This window comes from Homarus americanus, unplaced genomic scaffold, assembly GCF_018991925.1.
Source record: "Homarus americanus isolate GMGI-L3 unplaced genomic scaffold, GMGI_Hamer_2.0 scaffold59578, whole genome shotgun sequence".
Taxonomy (NCBI): Eukaryota; Metazoa; Arthropoda; class Malacostraca; order Decapoda; family Nephropidae; genus Homarus; species Homarus americanus.
Window position 1 is genome coordinate 951,844 of NW_024712913.1, and position 20,924 is coordinate 972,767.

A 20,924-nucleotide genomic window follows, 5' to 3' on the forward strand; every position below is an offset into this window, starting at 1 on the left:
CAGAAAGTGCTCCATATCTCAACTTTTGTTAGACATGGAGCCACAGTTTTTGGCTCTAACCCCTGCCTCTTAGAGATGCTTCCATTGTCAATATTTATAAAAACAAGGAGGGGCCGGTCAGACTATGGCAACTACCGTGGGATCTCGTTGCTCTCCATAGCTGGCAAGATTATTGCCCGAGTCCTCCTCCTAAACAGCCTTCGTCCTGAGGTGGAAAACTTCCTTCCAGAATCTCAATGTGGTTTTAGACCATCACGTGGCACCACTGACATGATCTTTGCTGCACGCCAGATACAGGAAAAGTGTAGAAAACAGCGTCGTGACCTGTACATGGCTTTCATCAACCTAACCAAGGGCTTCGACTTTGTCAACAGGAAAGCCCTCTGGTGGACGCTCAGCCGTTTCGGCTGCCCACTAAAATTCATCGCCATTGTGAGGCAACTCCACGACGGCATGAACGGCAGTGTCCTGCACAACGGCACCCAGTCAGAGTTCTTCCCCATCCAAACAGGGGTTAAACAAGTGTGTGTACTGGCACCAACCCTCTTTTCCGTCTTCTTGGCTGCCTTCCTTACTCGTGCAATTGCCAATTTAGTCAGCAGGATGAACATCGAATACCGGGTGAAGGGGGGTCTTTTCAACATAAGACGACTCCAGTCAAAAACAAAGGTTTCAGCAGCTTCCACTTCTGAACTTCATTATGCAGACGACCTCACCCTTATTGCTCACACTGAATACGACCTACAGAAGATCTTGAACACCTATGCAGACGCGTATGGACACTTCGGCCTTGAGGTGAATATACATAAGACTCAAATTCTCTTTCAACCTGCCCTGGTTCAAGCACAACTCGACCATCCATCCAGCTTAACGGTACTACCCTCTGTAATGTTGTCTACTTTCGGTATCTCGGCTCCCACCTGTCCACTACCGCAAACATCGATGAAGAGATTCAGCATCGGATCAGATGTGCATCTCAAGCCTTGGGCGGACTCCGAAATCGTGTCTTCAGCTGTAGGGAGTTGAAATTATCCACAAAGCTACATGTATATCGAGCAGTGGTCTCTGCCCACCCTATTATATGGCAGTGAGACATGGGTCACTTGCAGGAGGCACCTCAAGGCACTTGGAAACTTTCACCAACGTAGTCTACGTTCCCTCCGCCGAGTTCGCTGGGAAGACAAGAGAACAAATGTCAGTATTCTTGCTGACACCAACTGTAGGAGCATCGAGGCTACTATTATCCATGAACAGCTACGTTGGACTGGCCATGTTACGCGCATGAACGACAATAGACTGCCAAAGCAGCCACTTTACAGTCACCTAACGAATAGTAAACGTAACGCTGGTGGGCAATTGAAATGGTATAAGGATAGTCTTAAGACAAACCTGAAAAGGTGCCAAATGGACCCCCTCACCTGGGAGTCGATGACTCCACATCATAACGCTTGGAGGAGCACCACACGAGAAGGTCTCAATACTTTCGAGTTAGCCCGACTGCAAACCGAGGCAGATAAGCGCCAACGTCGGAAAGACGCTGCCACCGCCCCTCCCACAGTAGATGGAGCCCTCCACATGTGCAATGAATGTGGACGACGCTGCCGGATCGGTATCGGGCTCTTTAGTCACATATTATTTTGCCATAGCTGAATGATCGTCATACTCGATTCCGAGTGATAGCAAAGTAGTAGTTGTGTGTGTGTGTGTGTGTGTCAAGTTCAGGTATATTTAGAGAGAAACACCCATTTATGAGCAGATAATGGTTGTATATACTGTGCACTGTACAGGTGCAGGCACATCATTCTCGCAACATAAAGCCCTTGGAGAACAACCCGAGATGAGAATCTTTTGTGGCCCGGTACTTCCATCAGTGGCGAGGATCTGCGTCTTTCACTTGACCCGAGTGGGAGCCCTCATCCGGGTATTGGATACTGCCAGGCACGGTTTTCTATCACTCTAAAACATATTGAATCTTAGCCCCTCCCCCCTCCCTGCACATGGCCTTACTCCTGCATCTATATTTTGATCAGAGCAGCACTTAGCATCATGAGGTAATGTCGGGACGTTTTTACCAGATTTGGGAAAAGTGTATTTTGCACTAGCGCTCGTACCCCGACGTACTACTGCCATGGTACTTTTTAGTCTCTTAGATTTAAGCCTCGACCCGGTCTCAACATTTGGGGATGAGATGACTCTGAAGACTCTTCCTCCTTCCCTTTTACACACAATCTGAAATGATCAGTACTGGCAGCCTGGCGGATGTACGCATCACAATACTGGGCACCTAAATTGCATCCTCCTGTGATTATCATGAACTGACACCCACCGTAACAGCATCTCAGCATTACAGTATAGATTTCCACACATGATAAAACCCAGGTAGGTATGGTCTGCACCAACAAACTATCATCACACACACATACATACTTATATATATATATATATATATATATATATATATATATATATATATATATATATATATATATATATATATATATATATATATATATATATATATATATATATATGTATATATACTTTCCTTGTTTTTCATCCTCTGCCTTTCTTCATCCCTTGCCTCTCTTGTCTCCTTTATTTTCCCTTCTCTCCTCCTTCTCTTCCAAACAACCATCTATCTCCCACATCGCTGGTAAAAGTTCCCAGGTGGATCACAGATATAATTTCATCAATCTCGATAACTTAGTCACCCGGCTATTGTCTCCAGAGAAATTACTTCTCTACGTTTCAGTCGACGAGAGGAAATTAAATAAGAAAATTTTACCTTCAACTTCAGACAAAAACCGAATTTTTGTGTGGCTTCATCTAATATGTGACACTGCAAGTTTCCTGTATATTATTACATTTGGTTTTTTTGTTTTTGGTGTGGTAGTTTTTGTGACTTGTTTTGGTGAATGAATTCGAAAGTTATTTTAACTCCAGGATGGTATAGAATGTAAAACAATAAACGAGATTATGTGTAGCCTACTGCGTGTGGAAAGACGAGTTAATGTCTCCAGCTTCGATAAGGAGTTCATGTACCCATTATCTTATTCATATTACTTCTAATTAAAAACATTTTACATATTTGCAGTTCACAGCACTTGGGGGCGACTATATTCTATATTTTGTTTCACATTTTAAAACATCTTGGATTTATCTTCTGAACAAAGCTTCGATTTTTTCGTCTTTTATATCATCATGACTATTTTACGGACTCTATTTCATCATTTATCATACAATACGTTTTAGTTTAATTTACCGCAGCCCTCCCCTCCTCTCCTCACCTAGGGCAACGCGCATCTTTTAATATTTCGGTCAGTTACCAGTGAAATATTTCCCTCCAATTTTGTTCCGTTAGCAATAGCAAGTTTCCTCTCAGGTGCTGGCAATGGCAATATCTCTCCTACCATCTAAATTTTTCTCATTATCGCTCACCAAGCGCAGGAAGTGCTTTGATGGACGTGGCTTAACCTTACGCTTGCGGCAGGCAAAACAGAAGTTCATCACATAAAATGAAGGTTCATTGTGGTGGATATTTTTTTCTCAATTACCCTTCCTTTCATCAGACGTAAGTTGGTTGTCCCCGCACCGACAATTTCACGATGCAATTATTACACAGTAGGATTAATTTTGTTATGAGCAATATATCTCTTGAAAGGAATAATATACAAACAATATATATCTTTGGTGCTATTTTCCTCCCATAACTGATTATTATGTAAAACAGTATCTAATTTTAGTAGTGAGTGCAATCTTGACATAATTTTAACCGCCATCGTTTGTCGAAACCTCAGTGAGTCAGTTACATAAGTTCTTTAATCTCCAGTTACGGGACCTCTTTAATGTACTAACGAGAGAGAGAGAAATTTTTAATTTTGTTTCCTACGAATGACAGATTTTTAATTCTGATGCTCGTCTGGTGATTACTGCCCCGCCTCGCCCCTCCCCGCCCCGGCACACACACAGGAAATTACACCAACTTTATCTTCAGAACTCAAACTCCTCCAACTGTGACCATCTCTCAAGTCTACATCTCAGAGTCTCACAGATTCGCTTCAAGAGCCTCACAAGTCCGTCTCAATGTGTTTCAAAAATTCGTCTCGAAGTCTCACAGATTCGTTTCAGAGTCTCACAGAATCACTTTGGAGTCCCACACATCCATCTCGATGTAATGAGAGGGATTTAGGTAGAAAGTATAGATAGAATATTTAGTTGCAGGATGTAAAGTGAGGAAGGTTGGTAGCGTGGCCGGCTAGTTAGTTAACTGTGTATTATATTCGTAGGGGAAAATCTTTCTCTAAACACCGCTTTCAATTCAACTATTTATTAATTAACTGAACGGCATGGACACATTAATAGCACACTATATCGAAAAACTAGAACATTATATTTACGTTACTAGACACTGACTCTCGGACACAAACATGAAATGGATACACTTCCCACCGTAAGTGACTCACCCTATGGATAGCTCTGACAATGACTCACGTGTGACCTGAGGGAGGCCCAGCAGGTGCTGTTGAAGGGAGTGCTGAACTATGTCTCCTGTGGCAGACTGAGCTAGCTGGAGACGCGGTCCTGGGGAGGGAAGTCTCCCTCTGGGGAGGAGCTGTCGGCTCCCTCCCTGTTACAATGATGCTCCGAATTCTAACTGACCCTGAATGTGAATGCTCTCGAGGAGGGAGCTGCAGGGCCTATATATTGGCGGTCACCAGCCAGCAGATGACCTCTCCCAATTAACACTAGACTGGGTGTGTCTAGACAGGTGTACTGGCTGGAGGGGTTGCTTCTTGAGTCACACGGTCATGTCGCAGGGTTAAGCTAATCGCATGGCAGTGAGAACTCTGGGTCAATGTGACTCTGACCTCTTTTGGGTCAGGTCTGGACAGCTGTGTTTGCCCAGGTGTGGTTGTAACACGGTCATGTCGCCGGGTTAACTCAAGTACTGTGGCCGTCAGCTCGCCTTGGTCAGGTCTGGACAGCTGTGTTTGCCCAGGTGTGGTTGTAACACGGTCATGTCGCCGGGTTAACTCAAGTACTGTGGCCGTCAGCTCGCCTTGGTCAGGTCTTACTCTCACTGTAGGGTGTGTCAACTTATGGGTGTACCAAGAGGTCATCTACTTACTGTTATATGTGTTGTATTTCTCTAGGCTGTAAGCTGTGGTCTGATAAACAATCATTACATTGGAGTCTCGTAGATTCGTGTCAGGATTCTTAAAGATTCGACTCGGAGTCTCACAGATTCGTCTAAAAAATTTCACAGATTCTTCTCAGAGTCTCACATATTCGTCTTGGAGTCTCACAGATCCATCTCTGAGTCTCACAGATTCGTCTCGGAGTCTCACAGATTCGCCTCAAAAGCATCACAGGTTTGTATCTGAGTCTCACAAATTCGTCTCGGAGTCTCACAGAGTCACCTTGGAGTCTCACAGATTCGTGTCGGGATTCTTACAGATTCGGCTCAGAGTCTCACAGAGTCGGTTCAAGAGTCTCACAGATTCGTCTCGGAGCTCACAGTTTTGTCTCGGAGTCTCACAAGTTCGTCTAAAAAATTCTCACAAATTCGTCACGAGTCTCACAGGTTTATATGTTTTACAGTTCTTAACTGGAGGTTGAGATAGAGCACCTAACAGAATCGGATTAAGTCAAGGCACAAAGAGGTTGATTAAAATGGTGTTGAACTTGTGCTGAGACTCTATCATGTTTTGAAACTCACTCTTAGATCTAGATTTTGGAAACAAATTGTGTAATAGAATTTCTAAAAGTCTTGCGTGAGTTTAGCCTTGGAGGATATTTTGTGAATAATAGTGTAAGTTATTGGGGTAGAGGACTTATAACCCATGGTCTTAGGTCTTAAATCAGGACTTACAACCCATGGTCCCAGGGCCTAAGACGACTTAAACCCCATGGTCTCGGGGCTTAAGGAGTGGTTGTTATTAACTAAATACGCTCATAACCTGAAACTAAAAAGATACTTTCATTGTTTATATTACAAATGTTATTTAAGCATCACAATCAGTATCACCCAGCGCTAGTTATTACTAAGTTCCCCAGCTTGCCGGATGATAGAATAATTTACTCACATATTGACTTTGTTGTTTAAAATGAACTCGCTTACTGCCCGGTATGAAGATGAACAGTCGACTGCATACGTTCTTAAATCACATTGTTTAGTGTTTAAAATTTGGGTTATTTCAAGTCTGGGTTGTTCGTATAAGGTTTAATGATTATTTTTACATGGAGTCTTGTATATAAGGCCCAATGGTCTCAGGTGTGAAGATAAGAAGGTGAAGGAATAATTGTCACAGGGGTCGTCACTTTCTCCCTGTAAGAGCAGCAGGGCGACTCCACCAATAACATACTCTTAAAGGTGTGGACAAGCACGTGTGTGTATGTGGAGTAGCGACGGTAAAAATTTCCTTCGTGGTTTGTGTACCTCCACTCTTTTCTTCGTTTTGTTCCCCACTGCCCATTCGAGGGAGAGAAAGGGAGATTAATGCTCCCTTCTCCATTATCTTTGTTTCTTTTCACTCTTATCTCAGACACCTCTCTCTGTTTTCCCCTTTCCTTTACTACTCTCTCTCTCTCTCTCTCTCTCTCTCTCTCTCTCTCTCTCTCTCTCTCTCTCTCTCTACCCCTATTCCTCTCTTTTCCAGCTGGTGAAGAAGATTGCATTTACACGCTGTCTATCCACCCTCTTCTATTTCTCACCGTATTTGCATTTTTCTGTGTTCCTGGGCGTTCACTGTAAGTTCCTGTCATTACCTCTCCGTCCCTCACCTATCCCCATGTCCATCTTGTTACTCCCGCACACCTGGACATTGAAAATCCTTCGCGTGAATTTGAAGATTAGAATTTTGTTACAGGAAACTATGGCGACTAATTCGAATGTCTTCACACGTGCATAAGATACACACCTTTACCTGAGTATGTATTGTACGTAAAATAATGAGACAGGGAGGAGAGGTCAATGTGAATTCATACGTAAATACAGAACTGATGAGCGCTTGGAAACCCTCTTTGAGTAATGACAATCACAGTGAGGCAGCGTAAATATGGGAATTGGGTCAGAAAATTACTTTTGAATTGAATTTCAGATTAAAATATATATACACAAATGAACGTACATGCTGAGTAAACGTACAGGCTGAATGAACGTACATGCTGAGTGAACGTACAGGTTGAATGAACGTTTAGACAGAGTGAACGTACAGGCTGAATGAATGTATAGAATGAACGTACACTTCGATTGAACGTACAGGCTGGGTGAACGTACAGGTTGAGCGAACGTATAGATAGAGTGAACGTACAGGATGAATGAACGTATAGAATGAACGTAGGCTGGTGAACGTACAGGTTGAGCGAACGTTTAGACAGAGTGAACGTACAGGCTGAATGAATGTATAGAATGAACGTACACTTCGATTGAACGTACAGGCTGGGTGAACGTACAGGTTGAGCGAACGTATAGATAGAGTGAACGTACAGGATGAATGAACGTACAGGCTAAGAGGGAAACAGACAAAAAGAGAACAGATATAACCCTGAAACAGACAAACACACAGACAGACATAATCAGGAGGCAGACAAACAGACAAACAGACAATAAACACAATATAAAAAAAGACACCAGTTATTACTCGATATTCATATGGACAAAGTAACAGACAGACAAAACACCATTAAGTTCAACAGACAGACGAACACAGGTACACAGGTAAGGGGTCAATTATTTGAAGTCATGTATCCTGGTAAATAAAAAATATTAAGACAAAATTCTCTTCGATTTCTCTCACAGATTGCCGCTCTGGGCTACAATTCTCGGGACCTCGTATGTTATATTTTTTGTGCTTCCCTTAACTGGAGAGAGGTGAACGTCTCGTGGCGCAGGAAAGTTTCGGTGCAATTTCGACTACCATTGTTAATAATAATAATAATAATAATAATAATAATAATAATAATTAACGGTTTATTGAAAGAGCTTGGCAGCCAGAAGGCTGAAAATGTACAGTTACATATTTGGGGAATGGGTTTCGAATTACAAATAATATACAAGTAACATAAGTGACACAAATAAGACATATAATAACTAGATGGGGAAAAGCTCAAACTACAGTTCATTTCAACATAGTGACTGCAAGGAGTAGTGTTTACTGGGAGTGAATACACTGATTTATTACAAGTTATTGATAATTTTTACAATGGTTGGGACTGGGCTGTTCTTATAGCGATCAGTTCGTGCACGTATGGGCTGGATGCGGTTGTGGTGTCGAACAGCAATTCTCGGGCTAGGGATCTCAGGTGGTAGTAGGTAGCAAGAGCAGCATTTAACTATGACAATGAGACAGAATATGAAAAGTATCCCTCTGTTGTCATTGGCAACATGGATAAGAAATGTGAACACTGCGGTGCAAAGAAGTATAAAGGAGAATCTGCTGGACTGTGCTGCTCTCATGGGAAAGTACGACTGCCAAATTTAGAAAATCCGCCACAACCATTGAAGACTCTCCTGCTGGGAACAACACCAGAGTCAAAACACTTCTTGGAAAATATACTGAAGTACAATTCATACTTCCAGATGACATCCTTTGGAGCTACCAGAGTAGTTCGTGAGCACGGATACATACCAACATTCAAAGTCCAGGGTCAAGTCTATCACAAAGCAGGATCCCTCTTACCACTGGAAGATGAGCAGGCAAAGTTCCTCCAAATCTACTTCATGGGAGATCATGAAAAGCAGACTACTATCAGGTGTGGCAACATTCAAGGTGTCAGACATGACATTGTCCTATCTATCCAAGAAATGCTGCATGAGTGCAACACGTATGTACAGTCATTTAAAAATGCCCTGGAAAACATGCCTTCTGACGAGTACAAAGTCAGGATCAAAGCAGACACGACCCCTAAGGGAGAACATGAAAGAAGATTCAATGCTCCTGTAGATGATGAAGTAGCCATCCTGATTGTCGGTCAAGAGTTTGAGAAACGATACATCATACTCAAAATGAGAGACGAGTCGCTCACAAGAAGAACATTATGCCACATGTACTGGAAGCTACAATACTGACAGGAAAAGCTAAAGGAGAGGACGTGTTTATACCAAGGATACCTCTTATCACCACTGACCTGCCATTTGAGTTCAAGCGACCCATCCTCGCTCCCCGACCTGACTTTATTCAGGAGTCTGGTAGCATATTTCACTAGGAGCTGTCTCGGTGTGTTACAGATAGACAAGAAACGCGCATTCGTGTATTATTATACTGAACAAGATTATTATTTTTATGGTAATGTTCAGTATAATTAAATGCATCCGTTATTTATTGGGTCCTGAAAGTAGTAAAAGGACACAGTATTTAGGGACTCCAGATCAGGTGATTGCCTTGGCTTCACGAGTCGATACCCCTGGGGTTCACATCTCATGGACAGTGTGGATTAGTAACGCTGACTGCAACAGTTGGAAAAGTCCCTAACTGTACATTGGTCTACTAAATAGATTGAGTGTCTGCTAGATCGCTGTTGGTTCATCCAGTTAACTACTCAAGTTATATTTCTATCATTGTAACTTCGGACTAAATTTTCACACAAACAACATGCCCAGTATTTGTTTTGCATTATTCTGTTATTAATTCCATATATTCTTTTGTTCTCTTTTCAATGGATGTTTCTCTCAAACTCGTAGATTTGTTCACAATTTCCAACTCTAAAAATCAGAACACCTGACCTTTAATAAACGACGTTCAGGAGACACTGGGACGACCTCTCCTTAATGACTTGTCTCCTTAAAACAAATTTACCCCATGTTTATTAATGTCACCACGTTACTCCACTCTCTACATTGACTCGAAAATAACATTCCCAGGAGTTGAAAGGGGCGCGGAGTGGGGGGGACCTCAACAGCGTTACTCTGCCACGCCTCCTTGAGCAACCAATCCTCTTAACCTCTGCTGCCTCTCACATGATTAATGCTGGACTGCTCAGGTTACCGCAACACATGAGATGTCAAAATACGGATGGACGTAATTATTGTTTACACCTTTGTGAGTCAACTAATAAACTCTTCATTGGCGTAATTGTTTCCCACAGTGGAGACAAGTTTGAGAGGGATCCACTCTTCCGAAAAAGTAATATGTGAATAATAGTAAATGAAAATAAAAATGAGAAAATGGGGGGGAAGTACAGTACATGACTTTCCAGATAACAAAATTGAAAATTAAAAATAAAATATTCAAGTTGATTAGAAACGTGCAGTACGGCGTTGGCAGTTGAAGACATTTCGTGAATAATTTAGCTCTTGCAAGTTGCTGCTTTTACGGCTGATCGTTATGGGCAAACTTCACGGGTGAGGCGTCATGGCTGGCCCCGGGCTAAAGAGGCGGTGATGCAGGTAATGGTGGTAATTTGTGGGGTCGACGGTGTAGTATGTTAACAGCGGGAGGCAAGAGAAAGAGAGAGAGAGGAAGTAAAATAGTTTGTAAACTCTCTCTCTCTCTCTCCCATTTTGTCACACCTTCCCCTCCACTCTCCCACACACCAGTAGTACCCAAACTATTGCCTTTCATTAAAAATTATGTCTACAAATTTTCATGTAACTTTCTTCATTAAACCCTTTTATTACTTCTATTTAAAAATATTAACGATAATTAAACTTCAAAATAGCTAAATAATTAAATTAGTTGACAGGTGTCTGGTTTGTGCAGGGCAGTAAAAACCATAGTACAATTTAACTTTATTAGCAAACTCAATTGTAAAGAACAACTATCAGTAAGCATAAAAAAGCATAAATTATTGATACAGCATAACATATTACTGACGTTAAACAAGTCACAAATCATGGCAATTCAAGTATCATATTGTTATGCCGAGTCGTAATTCTGTATTATAATTTCTTGCGAACTTGGTGTTCTGATTATTTTATATTCCAAGCAGCAGTTATTTTGACAAGAATTTATTGTGTAATATAGGCCTCTTATATTGAAGTATTACTAATGTAAGAATATTCAGGAATGTATAGCATCTTTTTTTATGATCACTCTAGAACCTTCCTGGCCTATCTCGTTCCGACCTACAATGCCTGGACGGTACTAGGATGCTCTGGGCGCCTGAGGAGATGTATAAGTAGCACTAGCGAGGTGTCTGGAAGTCACCACATTCCGAGACAAGACCTCAGCCATGAAAGTTGCGTGGCAGAGGATGAAGACTGTGAAGTTAACTCCTTCTCCTTCAACCCTTCCCGAGAAGCTGAACTTCCTCGTCCTGAAGAAGTCTTTTACCTCTTCAGGTACTGTATAGGGGGTTAAGAAGGTCGTCCGCCAGCCAAAAGGTGGCCTTATGGTTACCTTCGGTGACTGGGGGCAGGCCGAACAACTGAAGAACGTCAAGCTGACCGCTGAATTCTGGGAAAACGCAGTGTAGGGATCTTCTCCCACACCAAAATCGAACATCTGGAGCTCAAATAACTCGAAGAACTCATCGGGGAGTGCACAGTCCAGAGGAAGCTGCCAAGACCCGACGGGGAAGTCACCTCCGCCGTGGTCGGTTTCCTCGGCGTACTTTCCAAAGAGATTTTACTGGGATGGGACATCGTTCCAGTAAAACCATACATACCGAGACCAACGATCGTTGTCAGAGCTACGGTCACGCAGCCGAGAAAATGCCGGACTTGGGAGGTCGGCGCCACATGCGGGACGACCGGGCACCAACACCCCTCATGTGAAGCAACAAGAAAGAAGTGTGCAGCTTGCCGCGGCCCCTATTCCTCCTCCGACCGGGAGTGTCCTAAGTGGAGGGACGAGTGTTGGGTAGCCATGATGCGATACAATAAAAAAGTAGTTACAGGGAGGCTATCCTTAGAGTTAAGAAGCAAGAAAAGAACGAAGAAAGGTAGTGGTAATTCGACGACACTTGTGATATATCTACTACTTCTGTAAATACTACCTGGCGGATGCTAACCAACGGTGGAAGCTGGTAAGCCGCCAAAGAGGTTCGTAAAAATTTCTTAAAAACATTAACCGTAAACTGAATAAATTAATTCCTATAAATGTGCAAATTGATAAAATATATTGTCATCAAAACCACCAATAAAAGTCAAGACTATCTCAACCGGCCATCATCATGTTCCAAACACATAAACTCATGATGCTGCTCAAATTATTATATTACCTACTTCAGTTTAAGAAAGTGCCTTGTAAACCTAGAATGCACTTTATACTTAATTAAAGGATTAGAAAACCTTAGAGGCCTGCTCCTGCTGTGGTGATGCACTACCTTAGAGGCCTGCTCCTGCTGTGGTGATGCACTACCTTAGAGGCCTGCTCCTGCTGTGGTGATGCACTAAGGATGCACTACCTTAGAGGCCTGCTCCTGCTGTGGTGATGCACTAAGGAGTTGCAAAGTCCTTAAGTCTCCGGAGGTCTCGTAAGCTTCTGCAAGGCGGAAATAAGGTCAAGTAACTGTCGTTTTCTCTACTATACAACTCGTACCAAAACACACACAGTTGCCAGACGTACTTCAAGCGCCACTTGTGAAGATGGAACTCATGATTGGGTACTACTGAAGGAGATGGTTAACACAGAAGGAATTGCTCGATTATCATTTCGCTCATTTTTTTTTCCACAGATGCTCTTATCATTATATTAAGTATTTTAAAAGAGGCGACATTGTTTTTCTCTGTCTACGATCATAAATCACCTGTAATGGGTTAGGTCATGAAGGATAAGGGAAATTCCGAGGTAACACACAGTGAGAAACTGATCATATGGCCCTGAAATTTTGTTTTTATGTTCTATATACGTGAAAATTGAATTATTTACTGCAAATATTCCTCCAAAAAATCTGCAGAGAGAGTCTGCCATGTTTATTTAAGACCAACTAGATTGGTAAAAGGGTTAATCTCACGTCCACAAAAAATGTAAACTTACGCTATGACGCTTCAACAAAGTTGCTCTCATTCGTACAGTTGCGGAAATGTGTTCCTACATCCCTTATGGTAACATGTCTCCAACGGTACCGTAGCAGTAGTAGTATCACTATTTATGAATTAATGGGTATTGGTCGTGTAACGACGGACGTGATTGGTGAATAGGTTTGTTAGGTCATACAGGTTGGCCGTTTAGAGACACCGTTTACCACAGGGGGGATAGGGACACATTTCCACGACTGTACCGGATATCAAAATAAGTCCTTTCTGTTAAATATGACCGGTCCGCTAGGAAGTTAGATAAGGTTACGTAGGTTTCTTTGGCTGGTTAGGTCAGATTCTATTCGGTAAGGTTGCCAAATACTGCTATAGCTCATTACATTGTTCAGACAAGTATGAATAATATCAATTGGAATTCATAAATTAAGGACAGGGAGTAACACAACTTAATAATACTGAAAATTGATAATAAAGCAGGTGTAAAACCATTGAAATATCCTGGTACCCGTCAGCCGTTGGTGGAGCTTCAGTATTTGCTGACGAGAAGATTAAACTATTATTCTATCAAACTATTATCCGCAACTCCAACTGTGACATTTGCGTCATTCACTTTTGATGAACATGTTTTACCACGATAATAGAACCTGTTCGACCTGTCGGGAACATAATCAAATTATTTCAACACACATACACGCACACACACACACACACACACACACACACACACACACTGTAGATAATTTTACGATTTCATTAAGAAAATACAAAATAAATGTTTGAACTTGTGTTCAAAATATTATTATGTGGCGTGCTGGAGGAAGGTTGGTTCAACACTAATCTGTGCCACCCACCCTTCCTCCCATCCACACACGCTACCTCCCATCCACACACGCTACCTCCCATCCACACACCCTAGTACCAACACACACCCTTCCTCCCATCCACTTACCCTACCTCCCATCCACACACCCTACCTCCCATCCACACACCCTACCTCCAACACACGCCCTTCCTCCCATCCACATACCCTACCTCCAATCCACCCACCCTTCTTCCCATCCACACACCCTACCTCCCATCTACACACCCTAGAAAGAAAAATAAATTCATATTTGATGATTTTGATATTGTTCATGAGCAAAGAGCGAGCACACTCATGAGTCAGATTTTCTTTGACAGTGTTGTCCAGTTTACTGGAGTACTGAGACATTGTAATTCTCAAATTTTCCTCAGCGGAGACATTTCCACGCCATGTCTGCTATAATTTGACAGTACTTCCTGTTTCCTAAATTATCCCGTTAATTATATATGGCTGGGTGAGGGGTCACTTGGTAGAAATTAAGTACAGTAGATGACTTGCAAGTACAACAATACTTTTGGCATCTAACAGGTCTTGGTGGCTAATGTTTATACACGGGCTGAATTATTTTATCATCTTACTTATTCTCATTATATTTTTTTCGTCGTGTATATTCATCACTTCTCTGAGCATCACATTTATTCATTGTTTTCATCTACCGTATTTGTGTCTCTTGTGTCAGTAATATAAGCAAAAACTGTTCAGGTATTTTGTAACCAGCTACCATGGGTGTGAGAACCATCTCTGTTTATCACCTTGACTGTCTGTGTTTGCCTGGCAGTGACTAACAGTGCACCCTGGGAGAGTTACTGCTGGGTGTACGATCATTGCTGCAGTGATAATCCCCGATGGTTACAAATTCACAGTGCTGAGAGTAACGCCGCTATTGTTTCAGAACTCAGTTGCGGAACCTGTGGCAGTGTTGTCTTTTTCGGTGGATTTGGGTCTGTTCTATTGGCCGCGACTTCCCTTAGAAACAATACTAAATTATTCATGCAGCAGCAAAACAATGTGTTCTAAAATGCAAAAAACAAGATTTTCCGTGATATGTCTGTACACTTTAATCCATACCGGTATATTTAATAGTTTAAACCCAGGTGTTTTATTGGTACTATTTTTCGTGTATTTTATTACGTGCTTCTTCACTGTTGATGTGTAGAGATACGTGAACAGGTAGTATCGGCGGTAGCGACCCTTCAGTTTAATATTAGCAGCAACAGCAGGAGGCGCTTTTTTTTTTACCAGTATCTGAGGGATGGCGACCACGGTCCTCCACTCTAAACGTTCTCGGGCTGTTTTTACCAATCTTCAAAGGATATTTGTATCTCTCTGAGGACCCAGATTTTAATTACATTCATCCATCCCAGTCTCTGCCTTCCCCTGGCCTTCCTACCCTCAACTTTGCCCATTAATATTTCTGTTATTATTCCCCTCATCCTTAAATGTATAACCAAAGTATCTCATTTTTTTTTTATTTACATTTCAAGTATTTCTCTTGAAGTTTTTGCTAATGTTAATACTCTCTTCGTTTTCCTGTCAGTGTAGCTTATTCTTAACATTCGCCTATTGCACCACATTTCAAAGGCCTCCAACCTCTATGTGGTGTCTGCTGAAAGTGTCCACACAACTTGCCCATACATCGGTCCTTGCCGCATAAAGCCTTTCAGCAACCTTTTTCTCAAATTAAAGCTAATGTCTCTTTTAATTAGGTGTTTTAGATTATTAAATGCTTTTTTACTTGCCCTATTCTTGTTTTGATATCTTACGTACGTCTACCATCACAGCTAATGTTACTAAAGGTAGCTAGCGAACCATTCACTGACCAACACAGCATCTTGTATGGTTGGCTTCATGTAACTAGACTCAGAACATCTGCCTGCAGCTTGTAGCAAGTCTTCACCATCCTTTTTATTCTACAAGTCAAAATGAATAAAAATGACGTGTTTATTTATTACAGATATTGTAAGTATCTTAGAACAGGATTCCTTAGCAAATATAGTTTTAACTAAAATATGTATCACTCGAGATGCTTTTTTAACTTGGTGGTTGTCTATGAGAGACAGCCAGCACGTTCCACTCTTCTGCTTTCGAACCTCATTTTACATTTATGTGTGTGTGGAGACGAAAGACTAGGGAGAGGGAGCACTACCTTACCGCGCTGAGTAAAGATGCAGTGCTAGGCGCGGAAAAGACTGCAGGAGGCCATAAAGGCTCAACTTGAGGGCGGGATGGTTGTGAGGAGTCTAGGACCTGGTGCGTGTGGCGGAGAGTTGAGGTGAGAGAGGCAGGAGGCGTGTGTGAGAGACTGTGAGTGAGTGTGGGAGCGCAGGTCAGTAGTGGTGGTGCCACGCGAGAGTGTAGGTAGGGCCGCTCCCACCAGCGAGGCAAGTAACACCAGCTGACTGACTCACCGTCTCGCGCCGCGCTCTATGTCCTGCTCTCTCCAACACACCATGTGACGCCCTCCTTATGAACTACCATGGCACACCACCCCTACCACATTAACTCCACACCCTCACACTGTGGCAGTTTACTGAACTCTCATCTCAGAAAAACTTTTCAAAAAGTTCACAAAGTTTGTCTGGTACTTTTCCCATACGTCAGCACTGTAATCTGTTGATAATGACACCGCCAGTGACACCGCCATTGGGACATATTGTGATTTAATTTTCATTTTTTTTTGGCATAAATTTCAAGGCTAAAGAAGTAAAAAAAAACTCGTTGCAACATGCAGACTAACTATGTATGGCATCACAAGCGGAGTTCACACTATTCGCTCGTCTCCAGGAAGCTGCCATGGAATGATAAAGTATGACTGTGTGTCCAGGTCCTGGAGGTCGGCAGTGGTCGCCTGGTGTCCGCCGCACACCCACCACCACAGCGTCTGTATCTCACCACAGCGGCCATCCTGCTTGACTTCTTCTTAACATCATTGTTGAAAATCTTCTCTCGTTACATGTCTGACCCATAACAAAAGCTAAAGACAAACTGCTGCAGTGACAATATATCTACTCACTACCAGCGGGCATTACTGAGGCCTCACTTGTACGCTGGCGTGTGTAAAACATTAAACTCTACCCTCGGTGTGAACTACGAGCTCGAAGAACAGTAATGAACCAGAGTGTTTGTGTGAAGGACATGATCGGGGCAGCCAGTGAACACCACCACACTTACGTCACGCTCCACTGACAAATAAAACTCTGCATTTAGGACTTTCCCACTGGACTTGAGCATCACAGCGACACCACCATGAAGTGTGGTGCTGGGAGTGTGTGTCGCCTCCTCTACTTGGTGAGTGTTGATTCCTAGTTACTACCCGGACATGTATATGGCTGTCACTCCTAGCCTTGAGGACACGATCACAGTAGGAGGCTGAATCGTGTGTCACGGGTACAGTTATCAAGAGTAGGCCTCAGTTCACCTCCGTTATTGTCTGTGTGTACGTCCACCTGTGTGGCCATTAAGTAATTACCTTGGCAGTGTATCATCTATTATATTTATTCCCTAATTAAACATTGAACTGGAAAATTTTGACTTTAACGAAAATCAATAATATTATTATTAGTTGCTCACGTGTTGCTTAATCATTTAACCACAAAAATCAATCCACCAAAATATCAAGTGTTACGGGCTAGATCTTATTGATACGTTGACTGAACAAAAATATAATGCAATATATAATAATTCCTCCTTTATGATTCATACATTATATAGAGAAACAAATGATCATTTCTTTATCTCCGTACGAAGTTACACAATCGTTAACATGGTGTGTCACTCTAGGCCCTGTTATTTGATCCTCTGTTTTATTATTGAAGTTTTCTGGGTCAAGTATCACTTAAATAGGACAGGAGTAGCAGAGGCAGTAGCAATTAGGGATTCTCAACCGGGATTCCGGAGGGTGAATCGTTACATTATTTCTCGGAACAAATGCCCAAAATTCCGGGATTCCCGGTTTTTACAAAGCATTGCAAATAATAAAAATAGGCCTATATATAATTATAATAAAAATATAATATCTTTAAATATTTCTGGTCAAATATTTTCTTTCACAACCTGTCAACTCTTACTGCACAGCCATAATGAAGAAAAAAAATACATTCACATTGCTTCCGTTGGTGTCACATGGCCCATTACAATGCAGTGTTGTTTCTCACTCCTTTCGTCTATTATGCGGACTAATTTGTAACGGGAATCACAGAGTTGGGGGGTGGCGGGGCGCTGCGGTCTGTACTCAAGTGCATCCCGATCCCCAGATCAGTAGAAGCCGAGAGAACATTTTGACGACGGAACTGTTCATTACTAAGATGAGAACAAGACCGAATGACCGCAGCATTAACTGTTTCTGCTTCCTTATGATTATTTCTTAAAATAGTGAACACATTTCTAATTACAAAAAGGTGAATATTTTCTTTCAAAAGTCAACTGTATGGTTTCATAGTCATTTAACAAGAAAGAAAGGATGATGCTTTTCTTTAACTCTGAATATATCTGTAAATGGCTGAATGCCTAAATTTATAAAGGATAATAAATATTGTTTTCATTTCTCTTCTTTTGTCAAGAAGTACTGTATAATAATGTCTTGTTTGAAATTTTATGACCAATATTTTTTTTCTCATAATATTATAACAGTGAATTTATAAATATTGTAGATCATGCGACGTTATTTTGTCAATAAAACTATAGAGGCTGTGTTAATTTTCGCTCATACCGGTATTAACGTAAACAGAGAAATCCCAGGACATGGGCTGGATTTGTCCCAGAATCCCAAGATCTTGAAAATGTCTAAAAATGAGAAACCCTAGTGGCACCAGTAGTAGTGGCAACAGTAGTAGTAGCAACAGTAGTAGTGGCAACAGTAGTAGTGGCAACAGTAGTAGTGGCAACAGTAGTAGTAGCAGCAATAGTAGCGGCAGTAGTAGCAGCAACAGCAGTATCAACAGCATACATTAAGGCGCCAGAGTGGGAGTCTAACTGACCACTGTACCAGTCAGGTAACGTTAGTACACACGACACAGTACTTGATGTGAGCCACGGCATATCTTCAATGATATAACCTGATATATTAACGATAAGATATACCCAATGTGTGGTAAATTCAAATATACATTCTATATAGTGTTGATATATCCATCCGTGGATATTTTATTATTGCCTTTATATATCCATTATCTATTAAAGGGGATATTTTGTTTTAGTAATATGGCCAATCAGTTGGTATTTATTGGTATATCTGAACTGAGAGTAGATGTTGATATATTCATTTATTTAAACACTTGGTATATCGTAACATATCCCTTTATCCAAGCTGGTAATAAGACTATACCTGTACTATACATTCCTCCAAGATGATGGATCATGTGTAATGTATTCCGTCATATACGATGACGCGTACAAGTTTGTTGGTGGAACTGATGAGAGAAAAACACAATTTGGCAGCTGTGTCAGACAAACTTTATCGATAGTGTCAGTTAAATGTTTTGTCGACTCAGTATTGTATCAGGTGAATGTTGTGTTGATTCAGTATTGTATCATCTGAATGTTGTGTCGGCTCAGTGTTGTGTCAGGTGGATGTTGTGTCGACTCAGCATTGTGTGAAGTGAATGTTTTGTTGACTCAGTATCGTGTCAAATGAATGTTGTGTCGACTGAGTATTGTGTCAGGTGAATGTTGAGTCGACTCCATATTGTGTCAGATGTATTTTGGGGACGAGTCAATATAATGTCAAATAAATGTTAGGGGGAATGCTTGGGTCGAGTCAGTTCTATTTCCGTCAAATGAATTTTTTAAACGGTGTTCCTCGGCAATGCTGTACGTATCAACATCCGAAAACAGACGACTAACCTCTTTACATAATTTATTCCAAATCAGAGGTGAACTGTTGTTGGGTCCACCAGGTGCAGCGGAAATTAATGTATATCGTTCAGTAACTGGGAATGTGGGTCATTTTGGTGTTCGCCTAACAAACAGCTGTCGAGAAACGATAATGATGATAATAATAATAATAATAATAATGACAATGATAATAATAATAGAGACTGACAATCTACTTTTCTAATTGACCCCCATTCCTAATTTGCCAAAGTCCTAATAGATCCGAGGCCTATTAGATCCGAGGCCTATTCGACCCCGTCCTTACTATCATAAATGGTCCTCAATCCAAAAGGGGCCCCAGTCCTAATGGGACGCTATCCTTGTGATTCAAAATCCAAATAGTTATTTTACGTTGGAGCCTATTAAAATAGGGACCTATTTAGGTCCGAGTCCTATTAGGACCGAGTCTTAAGACTGGGTCCTATTAAAATTGGGGCCTAGTACAACTGGGGTTTAATAGGACTGGGGTTTAATAGGACTGGGGCCTAATGGGACTGGGGTCTAATATGGCCATTGCGTAATAAGACCATGGACTAATGGGACTGGAGCCTAAAAGGACCATGGCCTAATAGGATTGGGGCCTAGTGGGACCGTGGCCTAGTGGGATCGTGGCCTAGTGGGACCGTGGCCTAGTGGGACCGTGGCCTAGTGGGACCGTGGCCTAGTGGGACCGTGGCCTAGTGGGACCGTGGCCTAGTGGGACCGTGGCCTGGTGGGACCGTGGCCTGTGGCGGGACCGTGGCTGGTGGACCCGTGGCCTGGTGGGACCGTGGCTCAGGGTGGGACCCCGGCCTGAGTGGGACCGTGGCCTGTGGACCGTGGCCTAGTGGGACCCGGCCTAGTGGGACCGTGGCCTAGGGGACCGTGGCCTAGTGGGACCGTGGCTGGTGGGACCCGTGGCCTGGTGGGGACCGTGGCCTGGTGGGACCGTGGCCTGGGTGGGACCGTGGCCTGAGTGGGACCGTGGCCTGAGTGGGACCGTGGCCTAGTGGGACCGTGGCCTGTGGCCTGGTGGGACCGTGGCCTGTGGGACCGTGGCCTGGTGGGACCGTGGCCTAGTGGGACCGTGGCCTAGTGGGACCGTGGCCTAGTGGGACCGTGGCCTAGTGGGACCGTGGCCTAGTGGGACCGTGGCCTAGTGGGACCGTGGCCTAGTGGGACCGTGGCCTAGTGGGACCGTGGCCTAGTGGGACTGGAGACCATTTGACCTACAAGCAATAGTTCCACCTTAGCATCATTAGGGAAACTGGCGTCTCCACTCACTCTGATGAC